Source organism: Castor canadensis, chromosome 16 (assembly GCF_047511655.1).
Source record: "Castor canadensis chromosome 16, mCasCan1.hap1v2, whole genome shotgun sequence".
Taxonomy (NCBI): Eukaryota; Metazoa; Chordata; class Mammalia; order Rodentia; family Castoridae; genus Castor; species Castor canadensis.
In genome coordinates, this window is record NC_133401.1 from 67484503 (window position 1) to 67505539 (window position 21037).

Genomic DNA, 21037 nt, shown 5'->3' on the forward strand with positions numbered 1-21037 from the left:
AGGTCCAACAGCATGGTACCCACCAGCTTCTGCGGGACTCTGGTAAGGACTTTGTAGTAGATGGCATCACAGTGGTGAGACTGTGTTTGAGAGGGAGATGTTGCATAGAGAGATAATCAGGAAGCCAGAAGAATAAGGGGATATTCTTTTATAACAATCCACTCTTATAGGAGCTAACTCACTCTTTGAGACCAGCATTAATCCCTTCTAAGGGCAGTGTCATCAAGGGCCTATTTACCTGTACTAAGCCCTACTAAAAGGCTGCACCACTTCTTAACATGGCCAGCCTGAGGACTATGCTTCCAGCCCATGAACTGTGGGGGACAAACCTCCTTAAAACCATTGCTGGAAGAAAGGGGAGGTTTGGTCTATTTGCACACTAAGATGTTTCTGAAAAGTTTCCCCGCTCTTCATTTTAGGTAAAACTCCAAATAACCCAAGCAGTGACTTATCTTTTTAAATAAATTTTGTTTTATATTTTTTTAGTGAAATCATCATTTATAAACAATTAAAGCAACACACACACACACACACACACACACACACACACAAAAGAAAAAAATTTACCAAGCATGTTCAAAGGTCTTTTTCACAGGGAATGCCAGAAAGGGACTGTGTTTGCTTGTGTTTGTCCTCAGAGAAGGATCTGTGAGCAAGGGAGCAGCTCACAGAATCCTGGAGCCGTCTTGGTGACACATGGGAGGCCTCCATCCTGGAAACCCGAAACTAGTCCTTGCCAAAAATTCAAAGAAACTACTTTTAAACTTGGAACGCAGAGTCCCTGAAAAGGAGAAGGCCTGTCTTTGGAGAATTTTGTGCTTTTTTTTTCTGGTGGAGCCTTTGGCTGAGCCAAGTCCCTCCCCTGCATGGTGAAGAGCCCAGGGTCCAGCCCCACTCTTCTCATGGAGCAAGAAAAGAAACTTTGTTCAGCCTCATTTGAGCACCTGGTAATTCCAACTGTGAGTCTGCATCCTGTGCCTGTGAACTTGAACAGGAAGGCACCAGGATAGGTCTGCCTCTGGGGTAGCCTGGAGCAAGAAGCCAACAATGTGCTGGAGCATCCTAGAGGGCAGGAGGCAGGAGAAGCAGGGCTTCCTATGGGTAAGAATGCCCATTCTGCAGCCCAGTAGTCTCCCTCATCTGCAGGAACACACTTGGACCACAACTTTCCTCTCCCTGTTCTTCTTGGGACTTGGGGAGCCTGAGGCTAAAAGACCCAGGTGACTAAAGTTCCCAGCTTGGTGACCCTGCACACGTGATCTTGTTTTCTGAGCCACAGCTTTCTGTCTGCAAATGGGCTAATAACACCCCAGATAGTAGTGACCATGCAATCAGCCATGGGTATGAAGACACTTGCTTCAGGCTGGCCCTCCAGCAAGGTCAGAGATTCATTCCTATCCCACCTCTACTTATTCTCTTAAACACAAGCTCAGTTTGACAGCCAGAACCCTCAGACTTCTGAGGCAATGAAAAAAATCCAAGCAGTGCTATTTCTCAGAGTGGGAAGAGGGCCTGAGATACATCCCCTGGCCTCCAACCATCCCGAGCCAGGCCTTGACATTCCTCCCCATGTCTACCTTCATGGCACCCCTTCTGGGCCTGGACCTCTTCCAGGTCTTCTTTTGTGTGTGTGTGTAGTATTAGGCGGCTTGAACTCAGGGCCTACACCTTGAGCCACTCCACCAGGCCTTTTTTGTGATGGGTTTTTTCAAGGTAGAGTCTCGTGGACTATTTGCCTGGGCTGTCTTTTGAACCATGATCCTCCTGATCTCTGCCTCCTGAGCACCTAAGATTACAGGTGTGAGCCACCACAACCCAGCTGGGCCTCACTTCTGCAGTTGCCCTTGACTTTGGCTTTTTGGTGGGTCACCTTCTTCAACTCTTCAGTGTCATTTGTAATGACCAGAGGAGGATCCCAGAAAAGCAAGGGCAGCCCTGCACCATCTTCCCCACCCCCACCCCTAGGTTCCTTAACCTAGCTGAGCCCCAGTGTCTTCCTTTGTGGAGACACAGAGCTGTGGCCAGAGTGGTATCCTTGTCACTGCTACCTCCCTTGCTTAGTCCTGTGCAGGTCCCTTCCTCCTTTGCAAAGATATGCAAGCCCCCAAGTCCCCTGTCCTCTCTCTTCCATGCCCTCCTTCTCCTGTCTCACTTCTCTTTCCTCCTCCCCCAGCTTGCTTCTTTTTGAGGCAGTACTAGGGACCCTTTTGTGCCCCTCACCCCAGCTCTGTTTGCTTTCCTAACCGGGTGCAGACAGCAGGAGGCCCCTGCTGTCCATTAATGACTTCCAGACTCAGCCTGGAGCACAGCTGAGCAGCTGGACAAGGCAAGGCTGCTGGAGGCCAGGCAAGCAGGGATAGGGGAGAGACAGAGCCACTGGGGAGGAAGAAGAAGCTGCAGAGAAGGCCACGTGGTCAGGACATAGCTTCCCACAAGAAAGATCCAGATGTGTCTGCTGAAATTTGGGGCTGTGCCCTGAGGCCTTAATAGTGTGTCTGTCCCATCTCACTAACACTGTCAGTTGCTCCATGTGGCCCCAGATGGCTCCTCCCTTCCCTGCTTATAAGCCATGTCTCTGTGGCTGGTCCCCACCTCCTGCCTTGCATCTCACTTCCCTGTCTTCGCTCAGCCTGTGACTTCTGTAGCGGACCCTCTCACTCACCTCTCCTTTCAGTCCTATTGTTACAAACATCTGTGTCCACAGTCCTTGGGCCATCAGATCCTTTCTCTTATAGAGCCTCCCACAACCTCCTCTCCTGGTCTAGGGCTCCTTCTGGCCTATTTGGCCTCAGGCTGAGGCCTTTGGTGGGGGGCAATGAGACCCTTGCCCCTCCAGTTTTCAAAGTTAACTCCTTTTGAACCACAAGAGGGAAGATTTGGGGACTTAAAGGACAAACAGTATGATTGTTACTAAGGAAGGTGCCATTAAAATTGTTTCTTTATATAGATGCAAAAATATTTAATAAACTATTTGCAAACTGAATTCAACAGCACATTTAAAAAGATCATAAACCCAATCAAGTTGGTTTCATTGAGGGATCAAGAATAGTGCAACGTATGTAAATCAATAAATGTAATATAGCACATAAACAGAATTAAGGACAAAAGTTACATGACTATCTTAATAGATGCTGAAGAAGCCTTTGACAAAATTAAACATCCCTTCATGATAAAAGCTCTGAAGAAACTAAGAATAGAAGGAATAGAGTAGAATACATCTCAAAGTAATAGAGGCTATAGATGACAAACCTATCACTGTCATCATACTAAATGGGGAAAAGCTGAAACCATTTCCTCTGAAGTCAGGACCAACACACAGGTATCCTCTCTCCACTTTTACTATAGTACTGGAATTCCTGGCCAGGGTAATAAGGCAAGAGAAAGAAGTAAAAGGGATACAAATAGGAAAGGAGAAAGTCAAATTTTCCCTAACTGCAGATGATATGATCCTATACTTAAAAAACTCTAAAGACTTCACCACAAACCTCTTATATCTGATAAACACTTTCAATAGTGAAGCAAGATAGAGAATCAATGCACAAAGATCAGTAGCTTTTTGATATTCTAGCAATAAACTGGCTAAGAAAGAAATCAGGAAAGCAATCCCATTTACAATAGCCTAAAAAAATACTTAAGAATAAACTTATCTGAGGTGAGAGACATCTACAATGAAAGAAAGGAACTGAAGGAGATACTAGAATATTGGCAGAATTACTATTGTGAAAATGACTATACTATACTATACTAAAAGTAGATCTACAGATTCAGTGCAACCCCCATCGAAATCCCAATGTCATTCTTCACAGAAATAGAAAAATAAATCCTAAAATTCATATGCAAATCATAAAAGATCCTGAATAGCCAAAGTAATCTTGAGCAACAAGAGCAATTGTGGAGGTATCATAATATCTGACTTCAAATTACTGTACAGAGCCAAAGCAACAAAAATAACATGACATTGGCATAAAAACAGATACAAAGAACAGATACAAAGAATACAAGACCCAGTAGTTAGTCCCTATAGCCACATGATCTTCAACAAAGGTGTCAAAAACTATGTTGGAGAAGAACTAATAAATGCTGGGAAAACTGGATGTTCATATGTAGAAGACTAAAACTAGACCCCTTGTCTCACCCTATATAAAAATCAATTCAAAATGGATCAAAGACCTTAATGTAAGACCTGAAACTTTGAAATTACAAGAGGAAAACATAGGGAAAACACTTGAAGGAATAGGCAGAGGTGATGACTTTCTGAATAGGACTCCAGTAGCTCAGGAAATAAAAGCAAGAATAGATAAATAAGTGAGATTGCATCAGATTAAAAAATCTTTTGTACATCAAAGGAAACAATTACCAGAATGAAAAGACCACCCACAGAACAGAAGAAAATCTTTGCAAGATTTTCATCAGATAATGGATTGATATACAGAATCTATAAAGAGCTAAAAAAATTAAATGCAAAAGGACAAATAATGCAATTAATAAATGGGAAATGAACTGAATAGACAGTTCTCAAGAGAAATACAAATGGCAAATTAATACGTAAAGAGATGTTCAACAACCTTAGCCATAAAGGAAATGCCAATCAAAACCACACTGAGATTCCATCTCACCCCAGTCAGGATGGCTAGCATCAAGAAAACAACAAATGCTGATGAGGATGTGGGATAAAAAGGAACACCATACACTACTGGTGGGAACGTGAACTGGCTCAGCTACTGTGGACATTGGTATGGAGATTCATCAAAAAACTAACATCAGAACTACCATACGACTCAGCAACCCCACTCCTGGGCATATATCTGAAGGAATGTAAATCAGGATATGGTACTGACACCTGCACACTCTTTCTTACAGCATTACTATTCACAATAGCTAAACTATGGAATCAGCCTAGGTACCTAACAACTGATGAACGAATAGAGAAAATGTGGTACATATACACAATGGGGATTATTCAGTTATGAAGAATGAAATTGTGTCATTTGCAGGAAAATAGATCGACTTGGAGTTCATCCTGTTGAGGGAGATAAGCCAAGGTCAAGAAGACAAATATTATGTTTTCTCTCATATGTGTCATCTAGACATAATAATGATAATGACAATAATAATAATAATATGACGTGATTGTGAAAGTGGGACTTTGAGGGGGAGACCGACGGGGTGGGAGAAGAGAGGGTAAACTTGATCAAAGTACATCATATGCATGTGTGAAGACAGAATAAAAAAAGTTTTAAAAATTATTTTTAAAAAGGGGGCAGAGAATGGAGGGGAATAATAAGGAGAAATAGAGGGGCGAATTTGATCAGTACATTATATGCATGTATGGAAATAATAAAATGAAACTCCTTTGTAAGATTAATATATGCAAAAAAAAAAAAAAAAGACTAGGCCATGCTGGTGATCCCAGCTACCTGGGAAGTAGAGATAGGATTGCAGTTCAAGGCCAGCCTGGAGAAAAAGTTTGCAAGACCCTACTTGAAAAATAAAGTAAAAAGGGCTGGAGGAGTGGCTCAAGCAGTAGAACACCTGTCTAGAAAGTATGAGGCCCTGAGTTCAAAACCCCAGTACTATCATCAAAAAAAAAAAAAACAATAGTGAAGTTAAATAAAAATAAAATGATGTTCTTTGTGTCACAGAGACAACGCACTGCAAGAATATCCTTGGTGAGATTTCTTCCCTTTATCATGGAATCTCTAGAAGAGACTTCCCTGGAGAAAGGATATGAGTGTATTTCTATCTGAGTGTAGGACTATGTAGACATTTACACAAATTATGTGACTATATCAAGAAATACGCTAAGGCATTTGATACAATTTAGCAGTCATTCCTACTAAAAATGCCAAATAAAACAAGAATAGAGCAAAACAATGCTAACTGAGGCAAGCTTATTTATAAACACCAACAGCAAATATACTAGTCACTGATAGACTGAGATGATTTTCATTAAAAGTATCAAAAAGTGGGTGTCTGCCGTGACCGTTCAGTTCAAGGACATTTTAAAGGTGCTCACTAAAGAAATAATGCAAGAGGCGGGTGTGATGCTGTTTATAATCCCAATTCTTAGGAGGTGGAGGCAGAAAGATCATGTGTTTGAGGCCAGCCTTGGCTAGTGGCAAGGCCCTATCTCAAAAACAAGGAAAAAAACCACCTAGTCAACTAACCACCACCAACAAAACAACGCAAAGAAAGGAATAGTGAAACAGAACAAAGTTAACCGAGTGGTTATATTTTGGAAAAACAGACAAAATTATCTTTAACTTGCAAATGAAATTATCACCCATCCAGAAAAGACATTTTTAGAAAAAGAATGCTAGGATAGAGAAGAGAATTTAGGGAGTAGAGGAATAAAGGAGGATGATGGAGGGGGTGAATTCAACTGTGATATATTGTAAGAACTTTTGTAAATGTCACAATGTATCCCCAATACAACAATAATATAATTTTTAAAATAAATAAAAGAAAGAAAAAAGAATTTAATATGGCTGAGAATATGATTTCTTTTTCAGTGCTGGGTGATCAAACCCAGGGCCTTACATATGCCATGAAATATTTACTAAGAAAAATGCTCCCCCTTCCCGGTAAAACAGCTAGAAACAGAAACACAAACAATGCAGTCCCGATATTATAAAACCTTAGGCAAAATATTTTTAAAGGATGCTACATCTACACGAGCAAATTGAAACTGAATGGAAAGACCCAGAGCAAAAGTGGAACACGTGGATTAAAATCAAGTTCTTGGATGGTAAAAATGTAGCATCTTAAAACGTCATTTCCCCTAAATTAGAATTTGAATTTAATGTGCTTTGGCTTTTTGTGGACTAGGGGAGAGAGATGAGGAGGAGGAGGGGGAACTGGATAATTTTAAAGTTTATAACAAAGTGTAAGTTTGCAAAGAAATTATTAAAGTAAGATGGTTAGAGGGAATTAAGCTACCAGATGTGAAATCTTATTTTACGGTCACTTTAATGAGAACAGCATGCTGTGAATGGCCTGTGTTTACAGACTGGCACTACAAAACCTGCAAGCTGTCCATGGGCCACTGGACCTCTGGAAGGTAGCTGGCCTTCAGTTGACCCCAAAGGTCCTGCGGGGTGAACTTGCAGTCAGAGGCAGAGGGAGGGTCTTTCACAGCCAAACAAGGATAAATTGCCAGTCTGGCAGCTGAATTCCCTGCCAGGGGTCACCGGGAGAGCTCCAGGGGCACTCAGCAGGGAAGGAATCAACATTTAGATATTTCCCACCTTCAGATGGCTTCAACACCAAGTAAAGAATGGTCCCTCTCCTCCCAGCCTTCCAGAGCTTGAAGAGCATGTCACAGAACAGTGACAGAACCACTAGGCCTCCTCTTTCTACTACAGGAATTCCAGCTTGAGGCTGGAACCATTGAAATTCAGGAATCCATCCAGTTCCTGTTGGGGCTACAACGAGACAGTCAGGTAGCCTACAGGAAAGGTGTGATGTGAAAGAAGAAGGAGGCACTTTCTGTCTGCACCCTGGAAGCACAGCTCTGTCATACAATCAGGTGCCCATCAGTTCAGAGTGGCTGTTTATGCATCAGTCATTAGCCTATGGACGTATTAGCTTCCTGTGGCTGTTATAACAAATTATCCCAATCTAGATGGCCAAAATAAAAATTTGTTCTCTCATTGTTCTGAAAGCCAGGCCTCTGAAATCAAGGTGCCAGTGGGTTGGTTCCTTCTGAGGTTCTGAGGGAGAAGCCATTCCTGCCTCTCCCCTTCCTTCTGGTGAGTATGGATAATCCTGGTGTTTTTTTGCTTGTGGACACATTACTCCAATCTCTGCTTCCATCCTCATATGCCCTTCTGTTCCCTGTGTATCTTCTCTTCTGTCTTTTACAAGCAGCCCCACCGTTGAATTTGGAGCCTACCCTAATCCAGGATGATCTCACCTCATGTTCTTTACCTTAATTACAGTTGCAAAGATCACATTCTGAGATTCCAGGTGGACCTTTCCTTGTGGAGAGGAGGGGACATTCAACACACTATGGAACTGTAGTGGCATGTTGAACCCAGTGATTGCCATGCACCGTCTCTCCTTCCCATGAGAAAATAGTGTACCTGAGTCTCCTGCCTAGTGTGCTGTGCTTGGTAATGGGGTCAGATTGGTCCCCTGATTAGGGCAATTGTGGTGTTAAATTGGCAATCAGATTAACTCCTTTCAAATTTGGATTATTAACATGTATACAATGGTTGAGAAAGAATAGCAGATAAAAGATGTCCTTAGGAAGAGACCTAAGGTGGTTGGCAGAACAGCTTAAGTGGGAGAGTGCCTGACTAGCAACCACCAGGTTCTGAGTTCAACCCTCAGTACTTCCAAAAAGGAAAGAGACCAAAGACTTCTGTTAAGGGAACAGAGGAGGTGAACTTGTTCAAAGTATACTGTATGCATCTATGGAATTTATCACAATGAAATGCCCTTGTATTATTAATGTATGCTAATTTAAAAAGAAAAAAAGAAAGTAACCAAAAGGGTGTAAAAATATTGTGTACAATAGCATAAGCAACAGTTTTAAATTTTATTGAAGTCATATTTATCATCTTCTCTGATGATTCATGCATTTTATATTTAGTTTTAAATTGTCTACTCTGAAATCATAAAAATATTTTCTTCTAGAAGTTTTTATTATTTTGTAGTTCACATTTAAATTGATGGTTCATTTCAAAATACTTTTTCTGGAGCCAGGCATGGTGGTGCATGCCTGTAATCCCAGCACTGGGGAGGCAGAGGCAAGAGAATCTAGAATTTCAGTCCAGCCTGGGCTACTTAGCAAGATCCTGTCTAAGCACACACACACACACACACACACACACACACACACACACACACACACTTTTGCTTATTAAAAGCCAAAAGGCAACCACAGACTGGGAGAAAATATTCATAGAACATATATTTGATGAAAGACTAGTATCTAGAATATATAACGAACTGCTCATCAAAAAGAACTACTCTCCCAAAAAAGGAAAAAAAAATCATGAGTCATCAGGAGAATACAAATTAAAATCTCAGTGGAATGCCACTACAGAGGCACTAGCATCAACAAATTTAGAAGACAGACAGTACGAAATGCTGATATGAAGCAACTAGACCTTGCGTGCACTGCTGGCGGGAGTGTGAATGGACAGCCGCTTGGGAAACTTGGGCAGATTCTTATGAAGTTTAACATGTAGCTATTCTATGATCCACTCCAGCAATCTCACGGTAGGCATTTACCTAGGAGGAAAAGAAGCATCAGTTCTCCTGGACTCGTACAAGAACGGTTATACAGTATGAGCCAACTGGAATGAAGTTTAGGAACCGTCCCCACTAATGGACGGATGATAAGAAAAATCAGGACAGTGGTTGCCTACTCTGTGTGTGTGGGGCAGGCTGCAGTGGAGACTGACCAAGTTGGGGCAGTCAGTGGCATGGAGGAACTTTGGGGTAATGGAAATGCTCTTTATATTAATCTGAGTGGAGGATATAGACATACACACAGATAAATTTACCACCGCTTGCTTAAGTAAGTGCATGTTACTGTGTGTCAACTATACTTCAAAAAAAAAGAAAATAATAAAGTAACAGCCAGAGAACAGCTAGTCCTTTTTATGATTTGTGTGTGTGTGTGGTGCTGGGGATCAATGCAGGGTCTTGTGCATGCTAGGCAAGTGCTCTATCACTGAACTATATTTCCAGCCTTTATGCAGTCCTTATAAGTTGTTATTATTATTATTACTGTTATTATTATTATTACTGTTGTTATTATTATTAACAAGACTTGAACTTTTACAGACATAAGAACTTGCTCTTAAGAGGTGAGGACACGGCTAACTTTTTGCAAAGCACCATAAAGTGTGTCTGTCTCAGCAAACGGGGCGGTCTCATGTACGCGTGAGTACGTGCACATGTATGTGTGTTTACGCGCGTGGGCATACACCCTATACCAGTGCTTTCTTGGCTAGCAACAAACTTGGCCTTTTCGAATGGGAATGCCTGTGAATGGCTTTAGGTAGGGCAGGCACTCCATTATCCATGAATTCTGCAATTGACTTAATTGGGTAGCTCCTCAGGGCATTCTGCACCAAGGTCAGGTACTTGGGGAAGGAATTGGAATTGGGGGTCCTTCCTATTTTCAACAAGGAAACTCTGGGGCCTTCTTCCATTTCCTCTTCTGTTATGGTTTGAACCCAAAGTGTCCCCTGCAAGCTCATGCACTGAAGGCTTGGACCCCAGTTGGTAATGCCATTTTGGGAGGTGGTGGAAATTTTAGGAGGTGGGGCCCAGCTAGAGGAAGTAAGACACTGGCAGTGTGACTTTGAATGTTACACCTGATCTCCTAGTCCTCTGGTTACATCTCTTCCTATCTCTGCTTCCTGGCCACCATAGTGAGCAGCTCTGCTCCACTGCACCTCTCCACCATGATGCTTTCTTTGCTGAACCACAGGCCCACAGTGATGGGGTCAAGTGACCACAGACTGAAGCCTCTGAAACCATGAAGCATAATCAATCTTTCCTACTTTGAAGTTGTGTCTCTCAGATACTTGTCACAGCGATGAAAAACTAATGCATCTTCCCTGGTGTTATTCCTGCTGGCTTACACATTCTTACATGGATCATGGGACAGTCTCACTGGTCCCCTCTCCATCTGCTGCCACCCCTCTTCCTGAGGCCTCTTTAGCATGCCTTACTCAAGATCCTTTCTGGGTCTTCTTAGACCTGCTCTGAGAGACCTGTGAGTACTGAGTAGTGAGGTCCCCCTCAGTCCTGGTCTTGGCCCTATCATCTTTCAGCTTTAGCCCCAGGCAAGTGTCATCCCCAGTCACTCTTCCTGACCATCAGCTATGAACATAAACAGAATGAATGGGAGTGGGCAAGGAGAGGAGAGCTGGCCATCCCCCTCCTCTGTCCCTCTGGTCATTTCCTTTCAGTGCTCCCAATGGGCAAGCTCTCCATGCGTCTGTCCCCATCACATGGAGACGTCGAGCCTCAGTAGGAATGCCTCCCAGTCTGCACAGTGCCAGGCCCAAACTACACAGCTGCTGGGAGGGGCTCTCATCCTCAAGGCCAAAGTGCTTCCCTGATGCTCTTTATCCCAAATTGCAGACAAACAGCTCTGACCCCATTCCTCCCTGAAAAAGGCAACAAGAGTGACAGTGTGTGATGCCAGGGAATAAGTCAGAGGCTGGCTGAGCAGTGGAGAGCTGTATGGCCCCAGCAGGGAGGAAATGACGGATGTCATAAACAAGCATGACTTTATGCTCGTCCTGCACACACCCCTCTGAAGTCAGACAGACCCCTCCCGTCCCCTGGGCCCCCTGTACATGGTCCTGACGCCACAGAGCCACATAATCCTGGGGTTAGGCCTGTGGCTTGCGCAAGGACCATAGACACGTGGGCTGCTTAGGGAAGACACGCAGGTTCTGCTCCATGAATTGTGGATGAAGAGTCAAGATCTTGGCCTGGCTGAGGGGAACACAGGACGACCCTTTTCCCCTGGATCTCAGGGCCTGGTGGGGAACACAATTGTGAATTTCTATCACAATACAGGGTGACTGTTCAGCATGATGGTGGGGAGTGTCTAAGGCCCCAGCCTGCCTAGCAGAGAGATTTCTTCTGCCTTTGGGTCAGAGGAAGCTTCTGGAAGGAAGAAACTCTTCTACTGTGTCTTGAAGGAGCTTGCCAAAAAAGATAAGAAAAAAGACTCCAGGCAGGGAGGACAGGAAGGGCTGTCTGGCAGAAGGCCAAGTGTGAGGGCCAGAAGACAGAGACCCAGGCTATACTGTCTCATCTATCTTGGTTTCTTCCATTTCTCCTCTCAGGGAGACCTCAGGAGCTACAGGCTCAGTAAGCATGGACAACAGGGGAGGTTCCACCCTGCAAGCTTTCTATGGTGAGGATCTCTCTCTTCCTCCCTCCACTCCCAAGTGGGCTCTGAGGCCACATGGTTCTGACAGTGAAAAAGGCCATTGCTCCATCCAGACCTTCTCCATTCCCCCCTTGGCTATGAACTCCAGACCATGAGGTAGGCTGCCCACGCTCCTCTGGTTGCCCCTAAACACCAGTTTTAGGTTCTCAGCCTAGGCATAAGGAAGAGGGTGAGACTTGAGCTATGTGGTCCCTGACTCTCGTCTGCCAGCATCTCTCTCCCCACTCCCATGCATTCTGATCATGACTGGTAGACAGGAAAAGAGACTCCCTCCACACAGGATTGGGGACTACACTTACTTGGACCTGGGACATGGCAGAGCCTTGACTGGAGCTGGGGAGGCCCCTGTCTGACCCGGCACCTATGGGCAGGGTTATAGCAGCAGCAGACCATTGCTGTGAGGCTGACAGGATGCAATGCAGAAGCTTGCTGGAGAAGCAAGTAGCTGGCTGGGACAGTGGCCAACCTGGAAGGGATACCTGTGTCTGAAGGGATGGCTGCTGCCACCTGTGACTTTGTGGAACTGCAGGTCACCTGTGCCTAGATCACAGTTCTGTCTTTCTTCTGTCCCCATCCTTAAAGCAAAGCTGGAAGTTCAGATTTTAAGTTAACACTTTCTGATGTCAAAATGATGGTAACCAGTTTAAAAATGTTAAAAATGCTCTGTGAAGACCAGGCAAAATAGATCCACAGGCTGATGTAGCCTCCAGTAGATATGTGCACCTTTGCCTTTTACTACAATGTGGCAGCCAATTTGGAAATGAGGCTACTGAGACCCAGACACCTGAGGGGCTGCTCACCAGGGACAAAGTCAGGATTGCTCATTCTGCACCCTTCACTCCCAGGCCTCACAGCACTGCTGAAGGTTTGTTGGGGACCATAAATCTGGGTAATCAGCACTGCTGTGTCATCGTCCCCCAGCCCCACCCCAACTGTGTGGTGCTGAAGCTCAGGACCACATTGGAGATTCTCCAGGTGTCCAGAGATACCTGTGGAGTGTCTCCTCCAGGGCTGTGCCTCAGAGCCATGCAGGCCCTGGGGACTCCTGAGCAGAGGAGAAAATGCTAACTGGGGCTCTAGGTTACCCAGACAGATCCTACACATGCAACACCCTGATCCTGATAGCTCAGATTCACACATCCACATAGTGTGGTATGTAATGTGCTAAGCACCTCTGCTGCACGAATTCATGCATTCCTAACAACAGTCCTCTGAAAGGGCTATTATTGTTTTCGATTTTCTCATACAAATGGCTTGAAACTGCCCATAGCAACACTGGAATTAAGTGCCAGTACCATCACTAAGCCAGCCTTGGAGTCCTTGCTTTTAATTGTTACTTGCTCCCACTCCCTCTTTCTCGTTATCCTGGGTTCAAGTTCCTCTCTCATCTGTCACTCTGTATTCCTGAGCCTCAATTTCCTCATTTATAAATAGGCCAATAATCTTTGTGGGGGTTAATTTTGATTGCCAACTTGGTTGGATTAAATGATGCCTGGGAGATGAGGGAGATGAGTAAAGCACATCTCTGGGTGGGTCCGTGATGGTGTTTCTAGAGACAGATAGATCCTGAGAGGTCTAACCTAATGGATGGATTGATCCCTTAATGAATTCATAATATAATTGCAGATTGGGAGGCGGTGAAAGGCAGGAGTGAAGGGGTCTAGTTTTGAGGCAGTAGGTCACTGGGGGTGTGTCCTTGAGGATATATCTTGCCCTGGCTCCTTCCTGTGTTCCTTTTCTGTGTTTCCTGGCTGCCATTATGTGAACTGCTTTGCTCTGTCACTCCTCTCAAACCATAAGCCAAAATAAATCTTTCCTCCTGTAAGCTGTTTTTCTTGTGTATTTGGTCACAGCAACATGAAAGACTAATATAATCTTCATGTGAGAATTGGCTGTGAGGAAAGTGTTAACACATCACGTGTGGTTGCTCAATCCTTGTGTGTTTCCAGGGAAGCTTGGAACCAGGATTGACCCTTGGCCAGTTCCTAGGAATGTGACACCCAGAATCCTTTCTTTGTTACTGATTGGCGATGTTTTGTGTGGGCCCAGATCAATGGAGCACTCCTGAAGTATGAGTTTCTCAGACTTACTAGGATTGATTTGTGTAAACATCCAGATAGCTGATGTATCTGGTTTCACTGTTGGGGTCCTGAGTTTTGGTTGTCACAATAGATTGTGCCTGTGATATGACAAGCCCTCTCTAAGAGCCCAGATCCTGAGGCTTGAGTTGGCTTCCCTGGGTGGAGACATTTTTCATGGGTCCTTCTAGTTATCTGTTACAGAGAGAAGTATGCCCTGTGCTACCCCAGTGGGGGAAGGACTTGGAACATATGCCTGACCTTTCTCTTGATGCCTTGTTTCTTCTGCTGGTTTTCCTTTCTATCCTTTTCTATAACAAAACTTAGCCATGAATATAACCTGGTATTGAGTCTTGTGAGCTCTTTTAGGGAATTATCAAACTCAAGTCTAGTCTTGAGACTTAGGGGGAAGTTACATAAAGCATCTCCCATAGCATGGATTGGGCCTCAGCAACAAGGACCCCTGGAACTTCAGCCTGTTCTTGGCTTTCCTTCATTGAGCTAACCCCCTCCTCTGACCAACAACAGGTTTTGACCTTGACCTTCAGCTCTTCCCTTACTGAATTTTTCGTTCTTTCCCTATAGCATCTTCAGAGCTACCCTCCCACTAGAGAATCCCTGGTCTGGACTAAGCTTTGTCCCTTACTGGGGACAAAGTAAAGAGGTTGACCCATGGTCTAACATGTCAGAGTCCAGCCTACCTCTGAGAGGTGTTAAGGTGTTGATATGGTTTGAATACAGTTTATTTCTTCTGAAAATCATGCTGAAATTTGAATCCCAGTTTAATAGTTTTGAGAGATGGTGGGGCCCTGAAGAAGTGATTAAGTGATTAAAAGGAATCAATGCAGCTCTTGTAAGTCCTAAAGTGAGACTACTCTTTTCTGCATATGACTCTTTGCCCTTCCACTTTTCTACTACATTCTGGAACAGCAGGAGGCCCTTGCCAGATGTGGCTGCCCAATCTCGAAGTTCTATCCTTAGAACTGAGTTAAATAAACTTCTTTCCTTCAGGTACTCTGTTATAGCAGCAGAAAATGGTCTGTCTTGTCATTTCTCTGACAAGACAACCAGGGAAGAGAAGGGTCCAGAAGGCTGTGAGATTAGACTGGAGGCTTCTGCATTTACATAGGCTAAAGCCTTTGAAAGCTGCCCTTCTGGCCAATGTTAAGATGGTGCTACCCTATCCTGGAAGGGGTTGGTGTAACTGGGCTGGTCCTATGTGGCCAGAGGGCTAGAAATGAAATCAGACCCTGGGAGGCCTGAAGCCTTGGGAGGAAAGGAAGAAGTGTGGGCACACAGCAAATATTGTTGAATAAAGAAAGAATGAAGGAGGTAGCTCAGTGGTCAAATGCTTGCCTAGCATGCATGAAGTCCTAGCTTCCAGCTCCAGAAAGAAAGAAAGAAAGAAAGAAAGAAAGAAAGAAAGAAAGAAAGAAAGAGTGAGAGAAAGAGAGAGAGAGAAGGAAGGAAAGAAGGAAGGAAGGAAGGGAGAAAAGGAAGGAAAAGAGGAGGAAGGAAGGGAGGAAGAGAGGGAGGGAGCGAGGAAGTGAATAAGTGGAATAAGTATTGTCAAAGCCCCCCATCCCAGCCAAAGACCCCCCAGGCACATACTCACAGTCAAGGCTGGGTGGTTGCAAGGGAAACCACACTGTGGGCTTTGTAGAGTGTGGGTTTGTGCTGGATAAGTCTAAGGAGGGCTTTAGGGAACATAGGTCAATTCTGGGTTGGGTGCTGTTGGAAACAGAAGAAATATGATTCTTAACACCTTTACCTAGGAGATGGGAGGGACAAAGAGGGTTACAGTTGCCATTGATTGTGATGGTTAATTGGGGGCATGAATTTGGGGGCATGGATTAAGGGATAGTTGGAGATCTGGGAAAGCACAGTTTCTGGGCTTATCTGTGAAGGAGATTGGCATATGAATCAGTGGACTGAGTCGGGGATCTGCCCTCTATGTAGGCAAGCTGCAGCTAATCAGTTTGGGGCCCAGATAAAACAAAAATGACAGAGGAAAAGCAATTTCCTCTCTCCAGGAGTTGGGACACTCTTTTCTCCTACCCTTGGACCCTGGGCTTCTGTAGCCTTTTGAACTCCAGGATTACTCCAGTGGCTCCCCAGGTTTCAGATCTTTGGCCTTGGACTGAAAGTTATATTATCAGTTTCTCTGGTTCTGACGCTTTTGGATTTAGACCAAGCCATGCTACCAATATGCCAGGGTCTCCAGCTTGCAGACAGCTTTTCATGAGACTTCTTAGCCTTTGTGATCATGTGAGTTTGTTCCCCTGATAAATTCCATTCTATCTATCTATCTATCTATCTATCTATCTATCTATCTATCTATCTATCTATTTATCTATTTATCTATCTATTCAATCCATCCAACTGACTCTGTCTCTGGCTAGTACACTGGTGAAAAAGCAATAGAAGATTCAGAAAAGAGCCTTTTGGTGTGCTTGTCTGTCATGTTCTACTATACTTGTGGGATGGCCTGGTCTGATTGTTATATTTTGCAAAACTTCTTTATATTCATCTGGGAGCATTATAGCCTCTCTGGAAGCTTCCAGCTCCCAGGCCATTTTTCACTATTTCAGTGTGTCCAAGTGGTTCCATGTTTTCCAATTTCCTGGAGTCACTTTTCTCTACCTTTAATTTTCAAGAGAGGTAATCGAAGATGGTCCCTGCTTGCGTGTTGTTAAGTTTTATTGGGATACACATGCACATTTTGCAACACTGGTAGTCCCAAATGACTCAAACCTCCCAGGAGTTGTACCCTTTTCCTTAGAATATGACCTAAGTTTGTTACTTGTTTTAACCAATATAATGAGTCAAAAGTGACATTGGGCATGATAGTTTGGATCTGAAATATCCCCCAAAAGGCTCATGTGTTGAAGGTTTAGTTCCCAGCTTGGTACTATTGAGAGGTGGAGAAAATTGTAAGGCCCACCGGGAACATGCCCTTGAAGGGTAGGATGGGACTCCTCCCCTTCCTCTGGAGCTCATTTTGCTTCCCAGCCTCCATGAGGTGAGCAATTTTTTCCACCAAATGCTCCGTGACATGATGTGCTGCCTCACCACAGGCCCAAAAACAATGAGTCTGCCTGACCATGGGCTGAAACTTTGCAAACTGTGAGCCAAAGTAAACCTTTCCTCTTTAAAAGTTGATTATCTCAGGTATTTTGTTGTGGTAATGGAAAGCTGACTCAGACACTGGGCCAGTTTCAATCCCAAGCCTTAGGAAACTCTACAACTTCCACTTTTGTATGCTTTTTTTTGGTAGTGCTGGAGTTTCCACTTTTGGATCTTGAGAGGAGTCATATTGGAAGTAGGATTTATGAAGTCGAGCTCCCTGCTGGACAGGCTACCTGGGAAGGCCCTGAAAATGCAAGGAGGGGAACCAAGGAATTCAATTAACAGTGAGAACTGAGGTTTCAGAAGTAGCATAGCAACTGAGCTGTCATTGGGAGTGGAGCCATCCCTGCTGAATGCCAAGCAGATGAATAAAGAAGTCACCTTGGACATTCCAGCCTCAGCAGACAACACATGGAGCATAGACAAGCCATCCTGTCATGCTGTGTCTGAACTCTGGGATCTCTTAGTCTTCATTGTCCTTTGATGAAGATATGGCAACTATACTTTGATGTATCTTATTCTCTTAACTCTACCATAACAAATGGTGGAAATGCAATGATACATTGCAGTTGACACTGGACTTCAGAATTGGGGACAATAATGAGCGATGTATTGTCTGACAAATAGGAGTAAAATGCCTGAATAAAGCATAGTGCTCCTCAGCCTCCGGTGTTAGTTGCTAGGTGAGAATGAAGACAATGGCTGCCCAACTTTTAATTTGTTGAGAGAGGTCAGGAATCTTGGTGTGCATGTGAAATCTCTCAAGTGTTAAATGTTTCCAATACTGGTTCCTATCTCCAAATGGGGAAAAAAAGGGAAACCCACATACAGGTTGATTTTGCCTTATAATTAATCATTGTGTTGCCTCATGTCTAGAGTGCTATGGTTTAAATATCCTTTAGTCCCCATCAAAGTTTATGCTGAGGCTTGATCCCAATATAACACTGTTAGGGGTAATGGGGGCTTTAAGAGGTGATTAGGTTATTGAAAGTGATTGATTGTGGGAGTGAGTTCTTACTCTAGCAGGTCTGCATTTGTTATCAGAAGAGCAGGTTGTTATAAAGCAGACCTGGTGTTGGCGGAGTGCCTCAAGTGGTAGAGTGTCTACTTAGCAAGCATGAAGTCCTGAGTTCAAACCCCAGTACCACCCAAAACCAAAACAAACATAAAGCAAGCCTGTCACTGGCTTCCTTCCCATTCCCTTCCCTTCCCTCCCTCCCTCCCTCCCTTTTTCTTCCATTCCCTTCTTTTCTTCCCCTCCCTTTCCCTTCCTCATGTGCCCACTTGCTGTTCCATTTCTTACTGGATGCAACATGAGCACCTCATCAGATGCAACCATCCAAACTTGAACTTCCCAGCATTCAGAACCACTGGCCAGAATAACCCTTTTTTTAAAAAAAAGACATAAGTTGTCTGGTCTCAGACATTCTACTATAGCAACAGAAAATGAACTAAGACATAGAGCCATGTAAGTAGTAGGAGCTTCCAAGTTCATCCATGTGGTTGCTGGCAAAACTTGAGGGCTGTAGGAGTGAGGACTGCAGCTCCTAGCTTTTATGGGCTAACTTCTCCCCACCAGTTCTTTACCACCCTGGTCTGTCTTAGGGTAGCTCACAACATGGCCTTGGCTTCATCAGTGAGCAAGCCAGAGACTGCTAGAAAGACAGGGTGCAAATCAGATGGAACCATGGTCTTTTACAGCTTACTCTCATAGGCAACAGCCATTACTTTGGCTGTATTCCATATTTCAAGTACACAGTGCAGTGGTATTAATTATATTCCAAATGTTATGCATCCCAACTATGTTCCCAAAACATTTTTCTCAAACTTTCTTTTTATTATGGTAAAATATACATAATAAAATATACCATGTGAACAACTTTACAGTGTAAGTTCAGTGGTATTAAGTACATTTGTAATATTGTGCAACATCTCCAGAACTCTTTTCATCTTACAAAACTGAAACTCTATAAGCATTAAATATCTTGCTTTTAATTCTTTTGGGTATATATCCAGAAGTGGAACTGCGGGATTGTGTAGTTTTCAAGAACCACCATACTGTTTCCCATGGTGGCTACACCATTTTACCTTCCCATCAGCAGTGCACAAGGTTTCCAACTTATCCACAGCCTTGTTAACACTTGTTTATTTTCCTTTTGTTGATAGTACCCATCCTAATGGGTGAAGTGGTATCTCACTGTAGATTTTATTTGCATTTCCATAATGATTAATGATGGTGAGCTTCTGTTTATGTGCCTGTGGGTCATTTGTATATCTGCTTTGGAAAAATATCTACTCAAATTCTTTACTCACTTTGGGGGATGGCATTGGGGATTGAATTCAGAGCCTTGTACTTGCTAGGTGAGCACTCTACCACTTGAGTCACACACCCAATCCTTTTGGTTTTAGTTTGTGTTTCAGATAGAATCTCCTGCTTTTGCCTGGGCTGGCCTTGCACTGTGATCCTACCTCTACCTCCCAGGTAGCTGGGATTATAAGCCTGAATCATCACATTTTTTAATTAGGTTTTCACAGCTGTTGAATTGTACTTATTTTATTATATACTTTGGATATGAATCCTTTATCATTGGCAAATATGTCTTGGAGGTGGGTTGCCTTTTTACTCTGTTGACTGTTTTTTAAGCCTGATTGCTGTATTGTATTTTTAGTAAAATTGGAATTCCATGCCTCCCATGATGTGAACTGTAGGACTTTCTGCACACGCAAGTCCAGCAGGCAGAGACAAAGGGCAGGGTGGTGGCAACTAGCACTGCTGCATGTCCAGAGAAGGAGGCTGGGCCAGAGTTGGCTCTGAGAGAGACTCATTTATAACACAGGTAAGAAGAGTACAATGTAGCCTAAAAGCACCGTGTCTTTTAGGGGATGAACTGCTACCTACAATATTACTTTGGGTGTCACTGGATTCAAGCCAAGGTCTCTTCTAGCAAAATGAAGGAAAGTGACAACCACAAGCACAGTACCCAGAGTGGGGAAAGGTGGGGAAACCCACTTATGCAAGGCTTGAGGGAGTGATGGTGAAACATACTAAAAAATATCAAAATAAACTTTAAAAAATAACTTTTAAAATATGTATATTTATGTACAGTCATATGATTCTTTCTAGAAGGTAGAGTAATGGACACATTTAATTTCTCTTTTTCTCCTATCTGCATTTTCTATGATGAAAATGGTTACTTTTGAAGGAAGGAAGAAATTCTTTTACAAGCAAAGGTAGATTGCCACAGTGAATATTTATTTTAAAACTCACAAATTAGGGTTAGGGATACAACTCAGTGGTAGAGTGTTTGCCTAGTTAGCACACATGAGGTCCTGGGTTCAATCCTACGCACTATTCAAAAAATTGTCCACCAATTAAAAGCATTAAGCTTTGCAGCCTAGTTATGCTTGGGGGCTTTGTGTGCAATGGCTGCAAACAGTAGCCTCCTTGGTAGTGTAGGCCACAGTCTGTTACTCATATGGGTGTTCTAAGGGACCGTGGAGTCAGGCTTTTCTGATGGATGTTCATGTTTCTGACCTTGTACTGTTCCCAATCTAGGCTACAGACAGGTTTGTGGATTGCCTTTGGGGAGCCCCAAGGCATGGTGGCCAGGGTTCATACTGACCAAGTCATCATGTCTATCCAGAACAAGGTGCCAAAGAAGGGGCATATGACCGAGGTCCTATACAGGGCCATAGACAAGTTCCTTGGCTGCCAAAATATCCACATCTCAAAGAAATGGAACTTTACTAAGGTTAACAGGCATGACTCTGAAGACACGGGGGCTGAGAAGTAGCTCATCCCTGATGACTATGGGGTCAAATACACTTCCAGTTGTGGTCCCTTGCACAAGTGGTGGGCCCTGCACTTATGAGGGCTTCCTCTCTGTTCTCCCTCACT

General features: G+C 43.7%; 1 pseudogene; it reads left to right on the forward strand.

Moving 5' to 3' along the window:
* The first annotated feature begins 20527 nt into the window (after positions 1-20527).
* Positions 20528-20646, forward strand: LOC141418329 (small nucleolar RNA SNORA70; annotated as a pseudogene).
* The last annotated feature ends 391 nt before the right edge of the window (positions 20647-21037 follow it).